Consider the following 20,954-nt stretch of genomic DNA (forward strand, 5'->3'; position numbering starts at 1 on the left):
TATATCTTCTGGTCTTACGTGATAAGTACATGTCATCATTTCCACCTTCCTGGGTCTTTTGATCCCTTCCTCAATACTGTGCTGAAACCGTGTGGAAGCTCTATCTCCCTTGCCATATCCAAACTTCAGGAACCATTCAAGGAATGTAGTAAGATAGGCTCTGGTTGCCCTTGGAAGGTTGTTAAACCCAAGTCATGGATGAGTGCTGCTGTGCAAGTGAATTTTCCCACTGAGTCTTATTACAAATTATTTCCTCTTAAAGCAGAGACTGGATTTTCTTGCTTTGACTCTGCTGATATTTGATTGTAATTATCAGCGGCAATGAGAGATAGTGGAAGTAGATCTAAAATAGGACAAATGTCATCTAGTGAGGCATCTCTCAGGTGAGGTCTTTGAAGGTTCTGTCTGCAAGCAAAGAGAGTCCATGCTTCTAGAAAGAGGAACAATGCTGCTTCTGTTGGCCCAGGGGGTTTAGGCAATCTAGGATTCAAAGTTCTGAGCTCATCTACATACATATCTTCCTCCCGGGTCTCAGATGCCATCATTTTCTGATCAGGCTTTCACTATAGGAGACTTTTTAAGGCTGTGGATTCTTTTATTCTCCTTTGCAGCTCTGCAAATATAGAAGTTAGATGCTGGGCCCTTATGGCTATAGGAGATGAGGGGCTGCACATACCCTGCCTTAAGTGACCCTCTACATTTCACAGAGTGTTAGAATTGATAAGTGGTACAAGCATGTCACTTTATTGTTTTCAAGGCTTTCAAAGCAACCAACAGAAGCCAGATTTTTTATTTTTATTCAATTTGCCAACATATAGTATAATACCCAGTGCTCACCCATCAAGTGCCCTCCTTAGTGCCCGTCACCCAATCACCCCATCCTGCCCACCTCCCACAATCCTTTGTTTGTTTCCCAGAGTTAGGAGTCTCTCATGATTTGTCAAAGCCAGATTTTAATTACCTTTCTTTCCCCCATACCATTCAAAGGCCACAGCAAGCGTATAAACCACTACTTTCCTTTTACCTCAACCCCATCTTCTCTGCTTTCATGACAGCACTAATTGTGGTGCTGCTCATGCCAGGGCAATCACCACATCCCATTCGCTACCAGAAACAGCATCCTTATTTCCATCTGACCAGTAAGTGATCCAGCTGTGAAATCCCATCCTGGGGATGTGTTTTCTGAGGTTCTTTTTGATACTGACTATATTAGTTTGGGTTCCCTCCCAAGTAGAACCTGAGACCAGAAGTTTCACGCTAGTGCTTTATTTGGCAAGTGATCCCAGGAAACAGGAATGAGGAATGGGAGGAGTGAAATAAGGAAAGAGGACAAGTCGATGCAGGGTAGTTGTCTGTGTCAAGTTGGCACCAGATATGGGCTTTTGGTACTCAGGCCCATCAAACCCCCAAAGGAGCTTTACGAAATGCATTTCTGAGGGAGGAAAGCAGGATCAGTATCCATCGCCATCTCCGTCATCATCCATGTTCAAAGGAGATTCCCACAGGTGTTAATTTTCTACAGTTCTGAATTGTGCCTGGTGAGTAGAGTGGGTTGGTTCAGGCATCCCATGCCAGAGCAGTGGAGAAGCCCAGGTAGGAAGTGAGAGGGATCTGGTGCAGCCTCAGGTGAAGGACTGTCTGGTTGCATCTGCACAAAGCACTGACTGCTCTCTTTCTAGCTCAAGTAAGAGGTAAGCCTGGAAAAAATTTGAGTGACATAAAAGAAGCGTTCAATACATTGTATTTGGGTAATACTTGTGGAAATAAGGTCAAGCCTAGGATGATTTACATTTGTTTTTACAAGATGGCTTGGGAGCACTAGCACTTGACAGCCTTAATTTTATGTCAATAATTAAGGTTATTCTCAGGCAAGCTCTAGTGCCTGGTAAGTACTGTGGACTTTTAGTTTACTACTTGGGAGGAGATTTCAGGGTCTCAGTTAAAAGTGATAGAGATTCACCAGACTCATCTTTCCCCTTGATAGATGTCAAATCCTTTTGTATCACAAGCTTCCTAAATGATAATTCAACCTCTCAGCTGTTCCTTCTGAAACCAACAAAAGACTCCTGAAATAAAAATCCCATCCTTACCTAGCTGACCTCACTTCCCTTCTGCCTCCTAGCTCAGTGGTACACTGAATTATTAGCTCTCTGATGCTGCTTACCAGATATTTTGTCATATTTCCTAGTTACTTTCAGTTGGACAAGTTGGTCTAAACTATTCACCTGTCCATTTCACCTAAGCAAAGTCATCTTTTAAACAAAGGTCATGAACTAATAAACCACAACATAAAATAAAGTATAAATGGCTAGTAGCTAGCATTTGAAAGAGATCAGCTTCCTAATTATTAAACAAATCCAATTAAAAATAAGATTATTTCAAATGTTAAAGCACTAAGATTAAAGAAATGAGGAATAACAGATGGAGCCCACTTAGATACTGCTAGTGAGAGTCAAGTTGAAACTTTCTGCAAAGAGTTTTGGTGATATTAGCAGGAGTAGTTTTATTTTTCAATACATATTGACATAGTAATTCTACTTCTGAGGAATCTATTCACTGTAAGGAAAAAATATGAAATGTGGACAAATACTCAACCTAAGGGTATTTTTGATGAACACATGAAAACTGTCTTATAATATGATCTTAGACAATTAAATAATATATCAATAAAATAGATATTATTTTATACATTTATTTTTTAAATGTATTTAAATGTATTTTAAATGTATTTTTAAATATATTTTTATACATTTTATTTTATTTATACAGATACTATACAGCTTTTAAAATTACATTTATCAACCATCTCTCTACCAGAGAAAAATGCTCTTAAATAACACTAAATCTCAAAAGTAAAATTCGAAGTATATTAAGTATGGATTCAATTACTCTTAAAAAAAAGCATAGGGAAAACCTTTACAGTTGGTTTCCTGGATATGGAGTTAGAGATATTTTTCTCTGTGTTTTTACTGTTCCAGCTGCTACCCAATTTTCACTGAGTATGCAATTCTTTTATAATCAGAAATAACCAGGAAAATAAAAGGATGCAGCTTTTATATTAGAATTAGTAAAAATAAATTATTTATCTAGAATAAGATGGAGAATGCTGGTTAGCTTAATTTTCAGATAATTAAATATTTATGATATGATATATACTTCAAACAGGGGGCCTTTCAGGAATACATAATTAAATGAACTGAACATCAAAACCACACTAACAGAAATGAGCTTTTCTCTTAAAAGTCATAACGCATTTCAACTGTTACGAGGATCATGATTATGAACAGCGATGATCATTCTATCAAAATGTTTTAATCTCTTAATTAGCTTTTTCTTGCTTCCCTAAGGGAGCCCCTGCTTGTTCCTTATGCCCCCAGCAGTTTACATCTGATTCTTTCATCAGTTTTCTCCACACGACACATAAGGCAAACATTATTTTATATACTTACAAATGTGTCACAAATTCACAGAAAAGCATGTACCTTTGCCAAATTTTGCAGCCAACCTTAGAGCTGAGCCTTGAACCCCAGAGTGCACTCAGCTTTCCTGCTGGCCCACTCCCCAGCTGGCTCTCCAGCTTCCAGCACAGGGGGGCTGCAAATACTGGGGACCGGTAATTATTTGTTGGTTTAATATAATTTGTTTAGTCACTGGAGGACGACTGATTTGCATTTTCTCTTTTTTTTATATTGATCTATAACACAATCTGTCTTCCACCCAATGGGTATGTGGGCACGAACTTGTTAGTGTCACTTTCCTGTGCTTTCAGGCGGGATTTCACCCCGCAGGGTTCTCTGGCAGCCACTTCCCATCACTATGGTGTCCTCGCTTCAGTTTTGACACGACATCATTAGCAGCTGCACCGCAGTCCTTGTTCAGGTTCAATGAGAGAGCACAAACGGACTTGGCACTGGGCGCAGCCAGGAGGGACCCACAGTGGAGCCGCCTCACCGGCCTGCTCTGCTCCGAGCTGTGCACAGGGCCCCTCTGTCCTTCCCCAGGCGGGAGCCCACTTCCAAGCGCTGTGAGCCTGGCTGCAGGCCAAGGGATGAATGCCTTGAACTCGGCCCTGGACTTGATTTCTTATTTCACTGTGGAAGAGAAACAAAACAAAACAAAACACCCATCAGCACACACTGGGGTAGTGATGCCTTCGGATATCTTGGAAGCACTTCAACAGAATTTACCATCTTTCCTTTCCAGGGCCAGGCAGGGAGCATCTATTGTGATTAAAATGGGGGGGTCGAGGTGGGGAGCATCTCATAACCCCATCTGACCAATAGAGCAGCACTGCAATAGTCGGGTTTTTAAATCATATAGCAACATGTAAATACATGCTTACAGTTATATTCAGAAACGAAGATATAAAATCATGTACAAAAAAATAAATTAAAAAAAATAAAATAAAATCATGTACACCCTCTGAATACCACTGACTGAAACTATGCACGTGCAAATAAAGATTGAAAATGCACACGGACGGGCTTCATAGGGTGTGAGGAAGCTGCTGACAGATTATTCGGCATTGCACTTACACCGAATGCAATATTTTAAAAACATGTATTATAACATTTTGTAAGATTGCAGTACGCTCGCTTTAGAATGAAAAGATTATTTCTTTTAAGGTAATAAATAAAAGCAATGATAAAAGCTTTCACTCTGTTGCATTATGAAGCATAAAAGCATATTTTGAAATAAAATACTTTTACATTTTTTTGCACAAGAAAAGCATATTTTGTTTCCCTTAAGAGTGAATGCTCCTCACTAGGCACCCCATCGGCCTCACCCCCTGGCAGCCTCAGCCTGTAGATAATATACTGGAGCCCAAGCCAGATGTCACATTTACCAGGTCCTAAACAATGGTCAGTGCCATTGTTTCCCATCTCTTTTATACGGAACCCTTCTTTTCATTTATTTTATCTTATTTTTTTAATAGAAGATACTTTAAAATCTTATAAATCTTTCAGCTAAAATTTATATATATTCACACAAAAAGAAGAGGGAAATAGCATTGAACATCTACTGACTACCATTCAGCGAACTTTATACATATTCTCTCATTTAATCCTCACAGCAATCCTGAAAGGGTCAATACTATTATCTTCATTTTATAGTTAAAGACCCTGAGACCAGAGAGGTTAAATAACTTGTCCAAAGTCACACAGCCTCTGTGGTTTGGGTCCAACGTCCTTCACATGGTTCTGGCTCCCTTTTCTTCATCCTCTTTCATCCTTCTCCATTCCTCGCACACATGAGTATTGTTTTTTCTATATAAATGTGTTTCTACAATAACTACCATTTTTATTGTTTGGCAGATTTTCTTTTTTTTTTTTTCTTTTTTTACCTAAGAGATAAATGTGGGCCCAGAAGAACATTGACTATTCAAGCAGTTGCCTAGTCCCCAGATGAGACTGAGTGTGCCTTGTCCCGGCAACCGTCTTGATCCTGAGGTGCACACATGACCTGAGCTGGCTCAAATATACTAAAAGAAAAAACTTAGATTCTGTGATCAAGGGGGAGGTTTATGCCATCCTCACATCTGCAGTCCATCTTCCAATCAAGAGGGAAACTAGCCTTCAGATGAAGTAAATTCTATGAGCAACAGAACACAAGAAAGAACCTGGGTCTTTAATGACCCTACTGAGCCACTTAGTCCATCAGTTTATGCCTGGCTTCTGAACCCCTATTATGTGAAATAACAAACGTCCTTTCAATGTAATTCAGGTTGATTTGGGGATTCTTTCACTTTCAACTGATGGCTGAGACACTTGCTATTGCTATAGGATGCATTTTTACAAGGAAAATTCTTTATTCAAAGGTCAGTGTGGGGATCCCTGGGTGGCGCAGCAGTTTGGTGCCTGCCTTTGGCCCAGGGCGCGATCCTGGAGACCCGGGATCGAATCCCACATCAGGCTCCCGGTGCATGGAGCCTGCTTCTCCCTCTGCCTATGTCTCTGCCTCTCTCTCTCTCTCTGTGACTATCATAAATAAATAAATAAATAAATACATAAATACATAAATACATAAATAAAAAAGTCAGTGTGCCCTTAACTGTCTCACGGGGGTAGAGGTGGGTTGAGTGGGAAATATTGAGGGGAAATTCCTGATTTGTAGCATTTGTTAATTTCTGTAGTGTACATACCCTCGCCACAGCTGTTTTTAACCTACCAACTTGGTGTCGCCACAGACAGCTAGGAAGGGTTTGCTTTAATTTTAATTAACGTTTTAGTTTAACTAATTTTGTAATTTTAATTCCCCTTGGTTTATTTTGTAGTTCCTTTCTAGCCACTCTTTTTCCAAATTATTGTTTTCTAAAAAATGCAGGTATGGCTGTAAATTTACCTCTGAGTACAGCTTTATAGATTTTGGCTATAAAACATTCATAGTTGTTTATTCTTCATTTTCAACCTCTGTTTGATTTCCTCTTTAAACTGACTTAATATACCATATTTTAATCTCCAATTGGGCAGATTTTTACTCCTGTCCAAATTATATATGTAGTCCAGTTCAGATAATATGGTCTTTATTATTTATATATCATTTTTATGTTTATGGAAATTATACATAGCCTAATATAGGATCAATAATACGAAGTGATCCATTGGCATTTTTAATTTTTTTATATAAAGTTTGTTGTAAATCTATAACAATTAAACTTATGAATGATGTTGCTCAAATCCTTTTTAGATTTTCTTTCTTTTCTTTTTTTTTTTTTTTTAGCTGTCAGTTTCTGAGTTTTCCTCTCCACTCTGGATTTGCTAATAATTCCTTGTGTTGCTAATAGTTTTTCTCTGTAAATATTAATCCTATTTCAGGGGCACAAAAGTTAGCATTATCTTTCTGATAAATTGCTTTTTGCTAAATAATATCTCACTTTTTTATATTTTTATGCTTTTTGTCTGAATCATCTTATTAATATTGGCACTCTTTTTATTTCTGTTACATTTTGCTTCTTATCCTTTTCATCCTTTCCCATTATTTTTATTTTTTTAAGGTAAACTTTCTATAAACAGTGTTTTCTGATATTACTCTGTTAATTTTTTTAAACTTGGTCCAAGAGTCTCTAAATTTAAGTAGAAAATTTAATCCATTAACATTTAGTGTTCATTTATGTATTTGAAATTATTCCTTACCAACTTGTATTCTATTGTTTGTCTTCTCTTCCAACCTTTCTCTTATGTCTCTGTTTTCAGTCATTCTTTTGTGTCGATTTTATCTCAGCTTTCAATCTTTTTAAAAGTCCTTTTTGAAGGTTTTCTCTTGCATTCTCTTTTGAGCTTTGTGTTAATTTTTCACATTTAATGAAATATTTCAGGTACACAAAAATATATTTAAAATATAATGAAATAGCTATATACCTACCACTTAACTAGAGAAATGGGGAACACTAAAGAAAGAATAAAAATTAACACCACTGCCCCCTGCCCAATCTCAAGACTTTCTCTGTACTACAAGGAACCACTATTACAAATTTGGTTATTATTCCTATCTTTTTTTTGTTTGTTTATTTTTATTTATTTTTTTAATTTTTAAAGAAAAGGGTGTGCACATGCATGAAAGAGAGCAAGGAGGGAGGGCAGAGGGTAAGGAAGAGAGAGAATCCTAAGTAGGCTCTATGCTCACGAACTGGAGATCATGACCTTAGATGACATCAAGAGCCAGACACTCAACTGACTGAACCACCTAGGCACCCCTACCTGTATCTTTTTTAAATGTTTTGATCCATTGTTCCCAAGACACTAAACCTTTTTAGCATCCTCCTGCCTCAGACAGTTCAGGCAGCTGACTCAGACATACCAAAAATGCTTAGGCTGGATTGCTTAAAATGCAGAAATTTATTTTCCCATGGTCCTCGGGGCTGGAAGTCCAAGATCATGGTGCCAGCATGCTCGGGTGCTGGTAAGAGCTCTCTTCCTGGCTTGCAGTTGGCACCTTCTTGCTGTGTCCTCCTCACATGACTTTTTTCATCGTTCATGTGGCAAGAGAAAGTAAGAGTGAGAGAGAGAGAAAAGAGAGAGATCTTCCTCTTCTTATAATACCAATATCACTCATCTTCAAGTAGACTGTATCATTTACTCATATATTTTGATTATTGTCTGTTATCATCTCCTAAAATGGAAGCTCTATGAGGGAAGATTATTGTGTGTCATGCTCACTGTTATATTCCCAATGCCTCAAACAAATACTCAGTGTATTTTCTGAATAAATAAATGAATAAATGATTTTTGCAAGTATACAAATCCATGTGTACCTTTTTTTACTCAACATTATTTACATTGATGCAAACACCTCCAGTTTATTTCACTATATATAGTTTCATCTTAGGATATCTACAATTCACAAAAAAAAAGAATATCTATAATTTGTTTTTCCCTTCTCCTAATCATGAACACTGAGTTATTTATAATTTTTAAATATTTATAATTTTCCACTATTACTGTCCTTAACATTCATACACAAACTTATATATGAATATCTTTGCACACCCCTGTGAGAGTTTCTCCCACTGGAGAAACCCTAGGAATGGAATTTCAGGATCTTAAATTTTGCATTTTAATCTTGACTCGGTGCTCCTCCCTAAAGTGATTGTACCAATTTCTTCTCTCATTAGGAATGTGATAAAAGTTTTCTCTGTTCTCAGTGAGAATACTCAATGCTATTAGATGTTCAATTCTTGCCAGATCTGATTGCTGCATGGTACTTCATCAGTGTTTCCATTTGTATGTCCCTGATTAGTCACAGGCTGGCTCACTTTTATCTTCTCTCAGCTGTTGTATACTCTACTTTGAGTATGTGAACCTCCTTTCTGACATCTTTCTTTCTTTTTTTTTTTTTTTTTTTTTTTTTTGACATCTTTCTTTCTTTAGTTTTTAGAGATCTATATTAGTTTTTATTTACTCTGGATAATTTTTCCTTTTCCATAAGAAAATTTTTCATGTAATGCATGCTCTTTGTATGCCTTTTGTTTCTGTCCCTTGCCTCCTTTTCTTTGCAGCATCTCTGCAAAGGCCCTACTTGAACTTCTTTTTTATGTGGCCTGCCTCCTTAACAGGGAAGCTTGTGCTAAACATTAGCTATGGCTGGAAATGGTAAGGATGGGAGTTGGGGAACTGGGATAATCTGGAGCTTTGAGTGAGGTATTTTCTTCTGAAACACACTCTCATCAAGTCTGTTATTTCCTTTCCCTTTGAGCATATCTCCTTCAAGTTGGGTGTTTACATCACTGGTAGGTCATAACAGAACAATGGTCTCTTTTTTCTCCTTAATCCCACTAATTTTCTGCACAGACCATGGATTGTGACAACAGGTCACAAACAATAAAAATAAGACATCAGTTTGGTTGTTCCCTCAGCAACAGGACTATTTCTACAAGACAGTTCTCCACCTTCCATGGCCCACTTACATCCTCAAATCCCTGTCTAAGCAAAAGATCATTGGATGAGCTTTTCTAGATTACTCTTATAAAAACTGCTCTCTCCCTTATGTCTGAACTAGTAGATGCTGACTTGCAGTTCCTTGTCCTCTCTGATTTCATATTATTTGGCATCATAATTTGTGTTTAAGGTTGTATTTATTGCTACTTAGTTGTTTTAATAAATGATGTGGATAAAACTAGAGGGTATTGTGCTAAGTGAAATAGGTCAGTCAGAGAATGACAAATACCATATGATTTCACTCATATGTGGAATTTAAGAAAAAACATGAATATAGGGGAACAGAAGGAAAAACTAAAATAAGACAAAAACAGAAAGGGATGCAAATCATAGATGCTGAAGAACTCTAGGAAACAAACTAAATGTTGCTAGAGGGGAGGAGAGTGGGCAGAAAAGGTAACTGGGTGATGGGTATTAAGGAGGGCACTCGTGATGAGTGCTGGGTGTTGTATGCAACTGATGAATCACTAAATTCTACCTCTGAAACTAATAATACAGTATATGTTAATTAAATTTAATTTAAATTAAAAATTAAAATTAAAAATTGAGGGCTTTCCCTGTATTTTCATTCTTTGTAATTTCTTTTGATTTTACAAATGGAAGAGAACAAAACTAATTTTGTATTATATGAGTATTTAAGTAATTTTTACTAGACTTTTTTTTAAGCCTGGAGATAATAAAAACAAAATGTAGAGTAATGGTTGCCTCCATGTAGTGTCAGGGGATTGGGATTGTGGAAGTAAATGAAAAAGTGTAAGTAGTTTCCAAGTTAGCAGCTGGGTTTCTAGGTTTTCATCTTGCTGTTATGCTTCATTACATACTTTATTTTGTATATTTTTTTGGTAAACTATTATGTAATAAAGAATTAATAATGCATGACCCACCACTTCTAGAATAAAGAATTAGATTCACTGCTGTAGAAAGAGGAAGAGCCATTTCCAGCAATCAAAATACCGACATTCATGAGCATACGAAACTGAAGATCCAGGGATGAAGATACAGGAGGCAATGGGGAAAGACAACAGCCATTGTCCCTTCCAAGGTGGCCTCTATGGAACTCAGCCTTACATTTAACTCAGGACTGTCGTAGAAACTGTAATGAGATACACTAGCTGTAACAGAAGAGCCAGGAAACAATAAGAAATATCAGGCATTACACAAAGACGAATGGGAATTATAGGATCAAGTACTGCCATTGAAACTAAAACAACTTTTTTTGTGTGTGTGTGACTGAACATTAATCCTCTTAAGAGCAAAAAAGGAGGTTATCTCTTTTTTTTCTTTCATTTTCTTCTTGCTGCATTGAGATTTTTTTCTCTGATTTTTTTCTCCAATATCTTTTGTTGTTTTAAATCCTATTTCTCTTCTAATAGGGTGACCTCAAAATCTCAGTAGATATATCTCTTTACATCGATGTTAGGAATTAACCAATATCTAAGGTAAGAATTTTTGCAGTTTTACTCTCTAGCTCTCCTCTAAAACAATCATAATTTGTTAAAATCATATAGAATTTTAATTTTTTTTACATTGAATCTTTTTCCATTCCTAACAATCCAGTCTCAGCGATTGTCTCAAAAGTTTCAACCTAATTATCAGTAGTCACTTGAACCTATTCTAAGTTTTATTGATTTCTTCTCTCACTTCTTGGTCTTTCTTGTGTTATATATATACCTTCTCCGTTGAGTTTTGTTTGTTTTGTTTTGTTTTTTGCTAGCATATATCCCTGACTGATTTCTTTTTTCTTTCTCAGAGAGGAGTAGATGAGTGCTTTGTGTTTGAAATCATTGTGATCATAAGCATTGCATAGGATTCCAGATGAGTAAAAATCTCCTGAAGAACTTTGGAAGTACTGCTGTGCTGTCATCCTGGGAGATCTTGACAGTAATCTCATCATATTCTTTAGTGGAATTTTTTTCTCTCCAAAAGATATTACATTTTCTCTTTATCACTGAAGATCAGAAATACCATCAGGATTTGCCTGGATTCACTATTGCTCCTCAGTATTTCAGGAACAGTTCCAACTGAAGCTTTCTTAGGTCCAGGAATCTTTATTTTATTACTTCCTGGATTAGTTCTTTCTCTCTGTTTTATTTCAAACTACTAACAGATATTGGTCTCCTCAAACTGTGCTGCAATCCCTTAATATTTCTCTAATCTTTTAAATTTGACTTTTTAATTCACTTTTAAGGAGATTTCTTATATATTAACTTCCAGTTTACTAATGTGGCTGCCAGTTACCCACCCCTACCACTGAATATTTTGTTTTGGCAATCCTGTTTCTTTCTTTTTATTACCAAGAGTTCTCTTTGCTCCATTTTCAGTGCAACTTGTTTTTGTTACAAATTACTTCACTAAGCCTGGAAATATTTCTATGCATGTTATTGAAACTTGTTTTTAAGTTCCTGTCTCTTTATCCCATTATCTCTGTTTCCTCTACAGTTACCATTTCTTCTTCCTCTTCTGATTCATCCTTTCTATTCTCTTTGCCTTTTAATATTTAAATAAAATACATGTACACATATTTTAAAGAGTCAAAGAGTTATACAATGTTTGTTAGGGGGAAAAAAAGTGTATTCCCATAACTTATTCCCCAGATACAACTACTTTAAATTCTCTGATGTATTAGGGTGCCTGGGTGGCACAGTCCATTAAGTGTCGGACTCTTGGTTTCAGCTCAGGTCATGATCTCAGGGCCATGATCTCAGAGTCATGAGATCAAGCCCCACATCCGGTTCCACACTCAGTGCAATCTACTTAAGACTCTCCCTGGTGTGCCTGGGTAGCTCGGTTATTAGGCTAAATGTCTGACTCTTGATTTTAGCTCAGGTCACAAACTCAGAATAGTGAGATAAAACCCCTTATTGGGTTCCATGCTCAGCACAGAGTCTGCTTGAGATTCTTTCTCTCCCTCACCCTCTGCTCCTGCTCCTACACTCTCTCTCTCTCTCAACTAACTAAATAAAATCTTTTTAAAAAAAAAACTAAAAAGACTCTCTCTCTTCCTCTGCTTCTATCCCTATTCTCTCTTTCTCAAATAAATAAATAAATAAATAAAATCTTTTAAAAAAATGAAGACTCTCTGTCCCTCTCCCTCTGCCCCTCCTCTCTAAAATAAATAAATAAATCTTTAAAAATTCTCTGATATATCATTTTGATTTTTAGTTTCATAATTGCTAAATATACAGATTTTTTTTCCATGTTTTTAGTTTTAGATATCTTTATTGACTTCCCACTATAGAAGAGTAATATACTCCATAGCTGTTTCATGCACGCACCTATGCCACCAATTTACTCACACTTCCTGTCTTCTATTCCCCCTAATATAGTTATAAGATAGTTTGGTTAGGTCAATATTTAGTGTTTATATTACTATTATTATGTAAATATGATCAATAGCTCTCTTATAATTTGGTTACTTTTCCTTTGGTATGTAAATCTTTGTTCCTTGGAGTTAGTGTCTGTCTTATGTTTTCTCAGTTTTCTACATAATTCTCATCAATTTATTCCTCAGTCTAGCCTCTGATATACAATGTTTTCTGTCTATTCTCTATCTTTATCTATCATCTATTTATCTATCTATGCATCATCTATTATCTATATCTACCTACCTACTCTTTTTTATTAACTATTTTTAAATTTTATTTGTTTATTTGAGAGAGAGAGAGAGCATGACGGAGAAGAGGAGCACAGGGGGAAGAGAGAACAAGCAGACTCTGCACTGAGCATGGAGCCTGATGTGCAGTTCCATTCTAGGACCTTGAGATCATGACCTCAGCCAAAACCAAGAGTCAAGTGCTCAACTGGGTGAGTCCCCCAGGCACCCCTCTACCTATTCTTAAGGTGACATAAGTATTATACTTAACTATGTCAGGCATTACTCTAAGCATTTATAGATTCACTTAAAGTTCACAAGATAGGTTTTTCATTATCCCTGTAATTAATGGGAGGTGTAAAGAAAACAGGTTCACAGTGAAAGGGTGTATTTGACCCCATGTGATCCGACTGCAGAGTTTGTGTTCTTAGTTCCAGTCTTATGTACCCTCTTGTTAGTTTTCTATTAATATACCTCCTTGAAGTCTCTATTTGAGCCTCTGCCCATTCCAGTTGGCCCTAGTTGAGCTGTCTCTAGCCTGGTTGCTCAGCAATCATCTAAGGCCCTCCATCATGGGAACTTCTTCTTTTTTTTTTAAGATTTTATTTATTTATTCATAGAGATGCAGAGAGAGAGAGAGAGAGAGGCAGAGACACAGGCAGAGGGAGAAGCAGGCTCCATGCAGAGAGCCTAACGTGGGACTCGACCCCGGGTCTCCAGGATCATGCCCTGGGCTGCAGGCGGGGCTAAACCGCTGAGCCACCGGGGCTGCCCCATCATGGGAACTTCTTATACTTTTCTTTAATGTTGGTTTCTCTATTCCCTGGGTCCTAGCACTCCATCTTCCTTGGAGTTATCTTCTTATTTTGGCAGAGTACATTCTCTGTTCACTTCCTTAGAAAGGATGCATGGAACCAATTTTTTAAGACCTTGCATGTCCAAATATGTCTTTGATCAATGTTCACACCAATTGAGATTCTGCTATACAAAACTCATGTTGCAAAACATTGTCATCAGGATTGCTTTAGAAAACTGCTCTGTTATCTTCTATCTTCCAGTGTTGCCATTGATAAGTTTAATGCTATTTTGATTCTTATTTCTTTGTTTGGAACCTGTTCCTTCCCTTCCTTGAGAGCAATTAGCATCTTTCTTTTTGTTCTTAGCATTTTCAAATTTTGCAAGTATGCAGGTTGGTGCTGAACACACTGGTGCCCAGGTGTGTCTTCAGCCTGGAAACTCATGACCTTAAGTTCTGAAAAATTTCTTGAATCATTGCCTTCATTATTTCCTCTTAATCTAGTTGCTGCTTTTTCCCCTCTTTTTTGTTTTTTGAAATTCCTGTTACTCAGCTGTTGAGTATCTCAGAAAAGTCTTCTAAATTTCTGGTCTCTTACATTTTCTCTTTATAGTCTGCTTTTTGGGGGGAGTTTCTCTGTTCTATCTTTCAATCTTTCTTTCATTATTGTTGGTCCATTTTTAACTTCTAAGAGCTCTTTTTGTACTTTGAATCTCCTCTATCTTTTGCATCTTGTTTTTTAAAAGTATCTCTGTTTATGTGTTTCATGATGCATTCAGTAATCTTCATATCTCTCAGAAAATATTAATGGTAACTGCCTTTGAAGTTTCCTTCCTTTTGACTAGAATCCCTATGGCATGTATATTGTGGGTTCACTTTAAACTGTCCTGACCAGGTCACTGCCTTAGCACAGCAGTTCTCCAATTTTTTGGTATAGGAATCTCTTTACCTTTGCAAAAATCATTGAAGACATTGGAGATTTAAAAGAATAGGGAGTAGAAGAGAAAAAATAAATTGTTTCAGAAGAAGACTAGACTCAGGAGGAGTCTTAGCCCAGTGTAAGAACTGAAAGTAAGGATGAAGTATACAGTATAAAACTGGGAAAGCAGAAAATTGGAGAGATTGGCACAGACCACAGATTACCAGATACTACAATAGAAGTTAAGGAACTGAGACTTCAGGAAGAAGAACCATGGAAGGGTCTTCATCCAGAAAGTGATATAATAAAAATTAGCCTTTCTGGAAGCCCGAAATGGAATTTAAAAAGAATAAACCTGGAAACAGCACGATTAGATTAGGGGCTCTCAAGCTAACCCAAAGAAGACATAACATGGCCTTGAATAAAGCAGCAGGTGAAGGTGTTAGAGAAAAGTGAACAGATTTGAGAGACATTTAGAAGATGGAATCATCATAAGTGGTGACAGATTGGAAGGAGGGAGGGGAAAGATGAGACATCGGGATGAGTCAAGGATAATCCCCAGATTTTTGCCTTTAGCAAATGAGTAAGTTATGACTTTTTCACTGAAATATGGAAGTGACAGATTTATTTATACATGAATTTGTTAATCATGTCAAATTATCTGAGCCAAATTACGATGGATTCCAAACCTCTATCATTACTTAATAAATAATATTTAGCATTTATCTTACTCTTACTCAGGCCTTGTTTCAAACTATACATGTATAGTTTTTCCTCACAATGTTATGAATTAGAGACTGTTATTATTCTCCCTTTACATGTAAAAAGCAGAGCCACAAACTGGTTAAGTGAGCTGTCCAGGGCCCACAGCTAAGCATTGATGCAGAGATGTGAAGAATTTGACTCTACAGACTTCACTGATAACCACTAGGCTACACTGTATGTGTGTGTGTGTGTGTGTGTGTGTATGTGTATGCATGTGTGTGTTTCTTGCAAGTCTTGGGTTTTACAAATAAATTGATTGTACAATCCATTTTATCCACTGATAACTTAATATTTTCTATTTCTCTTCACTCAATCATCAATTATTTCCTGAGTAACTTTGTATTTAAAAGCTTCGAGTTAGATAAAAATTCAACTTTGAAAAACTTAATTCATGCCTTCAAATTTATCAAGCTAGTGGGGATTGGAGACAGGTTAAAAAAAAAAACATGGACAATATGACATGACAAGGTAGCTGCAACAGAGCACAAAGGAATAACACTAGACTGGGTTGGGGGCACTCAGGACAGACTTCCTATAGAAGCCAAAGCAGGAGCCATGTTTTAGTGGATAAGAGTTACATATGTGAAGAAAAGAGGAAGGAGAAGCTTGAAGACAGAGAGTCACATGTATAGAGAAAAACATAATAAACTGAAAATCAAGAAGATTTAGAAAACTCTAAGTTGTACTTTCCAATTTTATTCAAGTCATGACACTCAAAACAATTGAAGATATTAATATGGCAACCTAGGACATGAGGTTGCTTGCAGGACAATAGATACATGGGTCGGAGCTCAAGATGTTTCTGAGATGCACAATAATCTTGAGTGTCATTACTTCTACTTTTACAAAAGTATCAATATGCACATTGCCAAAAGCTCAGAATAAATTATGTATTGAGGTAAGAGCTGTAGAAATAGGTATTTGCTTGTATATACAAATATAAGATTTTTATTTTTTTTAAGATTTTATTTATTTATTCATGAAAGGCAGAGAGAGAGAGAGAGAGAGAGAGAGGCAGAGACACAGGCAGAGGGAGAAGCAGGCTTCATGCAGGGAGCCCGATGTGGGATTCAATACCAGGTCTCCAGGATCATGCCCTGGGCCAAAGGCAGGTGCCAAACCGTGAGCCACCCAGGGATCCCCAAGATTTTTAATTTAAGGCAAACCTAAACATTGGTTTTATTTGGAAAAAGGAAATAATAGCTGGAAGGATGATGTAGAAATGACATTTATCACTGTCTTCTCTTTCAACCATTTTGAATTTAGATTGGTGGAAAAATATTATTCATCTATATATATGAATAAAAAACTCACACTTTGCCAGATTGGTGGATTAAAAGGAACAGAGAATAATAATCTGTTTTATTACTAACAAGGGCTATTGTATTATTTTATTTCCTCTGACTGTATTATGAAGCAATTTAAGTCAGTCACTTTTTAAACAATTGACCAAACTGTCTAGTGCTATTTCTTATAATGCTTATTTGTCATGCTCCTATTTGTTTGTTAATCATAATAATCAGGATTGAGCAAACTCAAATATTCTAAAAATTGGATTGCAGTATGGAAAAAAATTTCAAAATCTGGGGAAGAATTTTTACCTTAACAGTTTTGTTTCAGACCAATTGACAAAATTTTATGACCAAGCCAATACCAGAGATCTCTACCTGCTTCTCCAAGAAATAAGGCCAGAAGATAGATTCAACTGTTAAATGTTAGGGTATAAATGATGTTTCCAGAGAGGAAGAAGAAGTGTAAAAGCCTGGAAACAGGACTCTGAGGAAGTTGCAACATCATCCCACATCTGAGGTCATCTCGTCCTCGGATCTCAAGGACATTCTTCTCTCTCAGCTGAAGTCTAAGCTTCCCAAGGGAATCATAGAGCACAAGATCACAGATATTAACGATGGTCTTATTCAAGGTCTTCATTTTACAGCTACATAAGAAAAAAATTCATGGAGGTTGAATAAATAGCCTGAATTAGTTGCACAGCTAGATTAGAAACAGATCTCTGCATTAAGCCTGGCTTTATGAACATGTCATGGGACAGGGTAGACAGAGTGCAGTAATGCCACTCCGTGCTTCAATTCCCCACAGATTCCAGTGACCTGAGGTAAACTGAGCTCAGTAAAAAATTCAATCCACAAGTTAAAAGATGCTTCTTGAGGAAAAGATTCCATAGTCAAATAAATTTGAAAATTGATGAATTAGTTAGAGGCAAATAGAGATTTGTGTGTGTGGTGGGTTGTTAAATTGGTAAGTTGGTTTTACTGCAGGAGTCCTTAGGGCCTTTCTATCTGCTTTGATCTCTAAGAGGGGCATGAAAACACAACATATCCCAAATTTATATGCTACAGAGCATCATTTTCATGGAATCATCTATTATCATCTTAATTCCATAGAGCCCAGCATAAGCAATATTAACTTACAGAATAAGGCTCAAAATGCTTCACATAACATTTAAGTTTCTCCATGATATGAATCCAGTAATCATCCCACTCTGTTTTCAGATTTCCCATAAAGTTCATGACTTCCCATATTTGTTTACACTGTTTTCTTAGACTGGACAAACCATGCTTCCGTCTCTGCCATGAAGAACTTCATAACCTTTCTATATGGGATTTTCTCTTATCCCTTCTGTTAAAATTCATTTATGTTCCCTTTTTGTTGTTCAGTAATTCTCTATTGCATTTGACAAACATTTGAAAAGTGCCAATATGTGTTAGATCCTTTCCTAGGTGCTGGAAATACAACTGTGAACAAAACAAAACCGAACTCACTATTCCACAGAGCCTATATTCTGGTGTTATAGAGATGAGGAAAGAGAAAATTTTTTAAATTAGTAAGTACAACAGTAATACAACATTGTAGCTCTTCAATGGTGTTTTTATGATATCTTAGAAGTTTAAATATTTTTCTTCTCTTAAACTTGTTGAGAATACTACATTAATCTACTCCAGCTGCCATAATAAAATACCATAGGCTGGTGGGGAGGAGGGTCAGCGCTTAAAAAACAGAAATTTATTTCTTACAGTCCTAGAGGCTGGAAGTCCAAGTTCAAGATGATGGCAAGATAGGTTTCCTCCTGAGGCCTCTTCTTCTGGCTTGTAGGCAGCCACCATCTCTCTGTGTTCGTATGACCTCTTCTCCCAGCTTAAAGGTGGCGACCATCTCTCTGTGCTCACATGACCTCTTTGTGTGCTCCAGAAGAAAAGAATTTCTAGTCTTTCTTCCTTTTCCCATAAAGACACTAACTCCATCATGGTGCCCAACACTCATAACTTCATGTAAACCTAATAACCTCCCAAGACACTACCTCCAAATACTGCCTCACTCAGGAAAGGAGGGTGGCAGGGCTTCAAAGTAGAAATCTGGGTGGAAGGAATACAATCAGTCCATAACAATGCTGTAACTCAATTTTCATATCTCTCAGAGCTCAGCATTTGCTTCCCATACAGTTAGTCTTCAACAAATATGACTGAACTAATGATTAAAAAGAAATATTTTGAAGCATCTAGAATAGGTATTAGTAGGGCACACCCTAGTGCACAAAAGAAGCATGCCTTGTGAGGAGCCATGTGGTGGTATTCTGTGCATGGGGCCATTTTGGGGGTGGGGGGGAGAAGCCTGAAGGAGGATGCCAACCTTCTGGTGGCTTTGCCAGGCATCCTTTATATTTTTCTTCCCTCCCGTATTGACTTTGTCAAGATGCTGTCTTGTGTACAGCTTTTGTCAATAAACTACAAAAAGTAAGCAGTTAGAGCTATTTTTTAAAGGTTTTATTTATTTATTCAAGGACGACACAGAGAGAGGCAGAGACACAGGCAGAGGGAGAAGCAGGCTCCCTGCAAGGAGCCTGATGTGGGACTCGATCCCGGGGCTCCAGGATCATGCCCTGAGCCGAAGGTATCACTAAACCGCTGAGCCACCCAGGCTAGAGCTATTTTTAAAGTTTAATTAGACATGGTGTATTTTTATTTGCTAAATATGGCAACTTTATCTTTTATATATATGAAAAGGACTGAAACATGTATTTCTGTATGACTCACCCAGGTAGAAACAGAAGTCCCCAGGAAAAGCCAACAGAATCCTTTTCTATTTAAGCATTTGCACACAAACAATAACAGAAAAAGAAACTCTCTTCTTCCTATATGAAAAAATAAGTGTTTCTTGGCTAGATGAGAAGAGTAAAAGTACATCTTTCTGCATGCCTGGCATGCAGTACCAGCTCAATAGAAACTTCTTCCCCAGGTTCTAAAAGCAGGAAGGATATCCTCTATAAACTTTGTAGTATGTTATGATTCACTAGCCATTGACAAACAGCATCCTGCGAGCTTCCCAGGCAGGTTTGGCTTGCCCTTCAGCAGCCACGTGCACCAAAATGAATATAGCATCTAGGATAACATACTGTTTATTTACTTTTATTTATTAATTTACTCAATTTTATATACATGATTTTCAGGCATGTTCCAAAACATACTCAAGGCAGCATTTGGCATACATGATAAAATACATTCAAAAATAAATGAGGACTATACAACCCTAAGTAGACTGAAAGCTTCTAAGAAAAAAGAATAAATATGGTAGGAGAAACTGCAAGGGAATATAATATATATGGATTTATTTTTATTTATAAATAGTTATATATAGCTATATATAATTTAAATATTATGTATATTACAAAAAATCATCCACAAAAGTAAAAGAGACATGAACAAGGGAAAATATATGCAATCCATATAACATACAAGTGGTTAACATTCTTTGAGGAGATAAGTCTCATAAATAGTAAGAAAAAGGTAAACACTCCCATTCATATAATGCTGAAGAACATAGAAAACTGAGGGAAAGGTATGAAAAGTACCACCAGAGACAGTCTCCGATGTAACCTCAAACCCCGTTGCCAGCTTTAGCATCTTTTCTGCCTTCATTTTTGTTTGCCTGCCAGGCTTGTGTTACGTAATCATCCAATACTGATGAGTGATTTGCTATTATGTATTTATAGAGTGAGGAACCTCCATTCATGGCCAAGGCTGTCTCTTCCCGACTGTGAGTCATTCACTGGTCATCATCACATAATCTCACAAGGTAGCTCACACACACGCACACACATGTACACATGTGCACCTGTATGTGTGCACACACAATAAATCTACCAGAATAATGTCCAGCATACATTAAGAGCTGAAAATAAATTTCTCCCTTCTTTTAAAGCTTTGCCTTAGAGAAAGGTATTTCAGAAAGGAGAAATACACAAGAGCTAGATTAAGGAGGAATCATCATATGGAAGTCAGTAAAGAATTTAAGGGCAGAAAATATAGCCAGTCTCGCAGATGATTAGAGCTGAGTACAGGAAAACAAGGACACACTCTCTAAGGAGCAGCAAAGGGACAGGTTCTCTAACGAGGAGCTATGGAGGCAGGACACTTCCAAGTACCTCTTTCAGGG

This window comes from Canis lupus, chromosome 18, assembly GCF_003254725.2.
Source record: "Canis lupus dingo isolate Sandy chromosome 18, ASM325472v2, whole genome shotgun sequence".
In the NCBI taxonomy this organism is placed as follows: domain Eukaryota; kingdom Metazoa; phylum Chordata; class Mammalia; order Carnivora; family Canidae; genus Canis; species Canis lupus.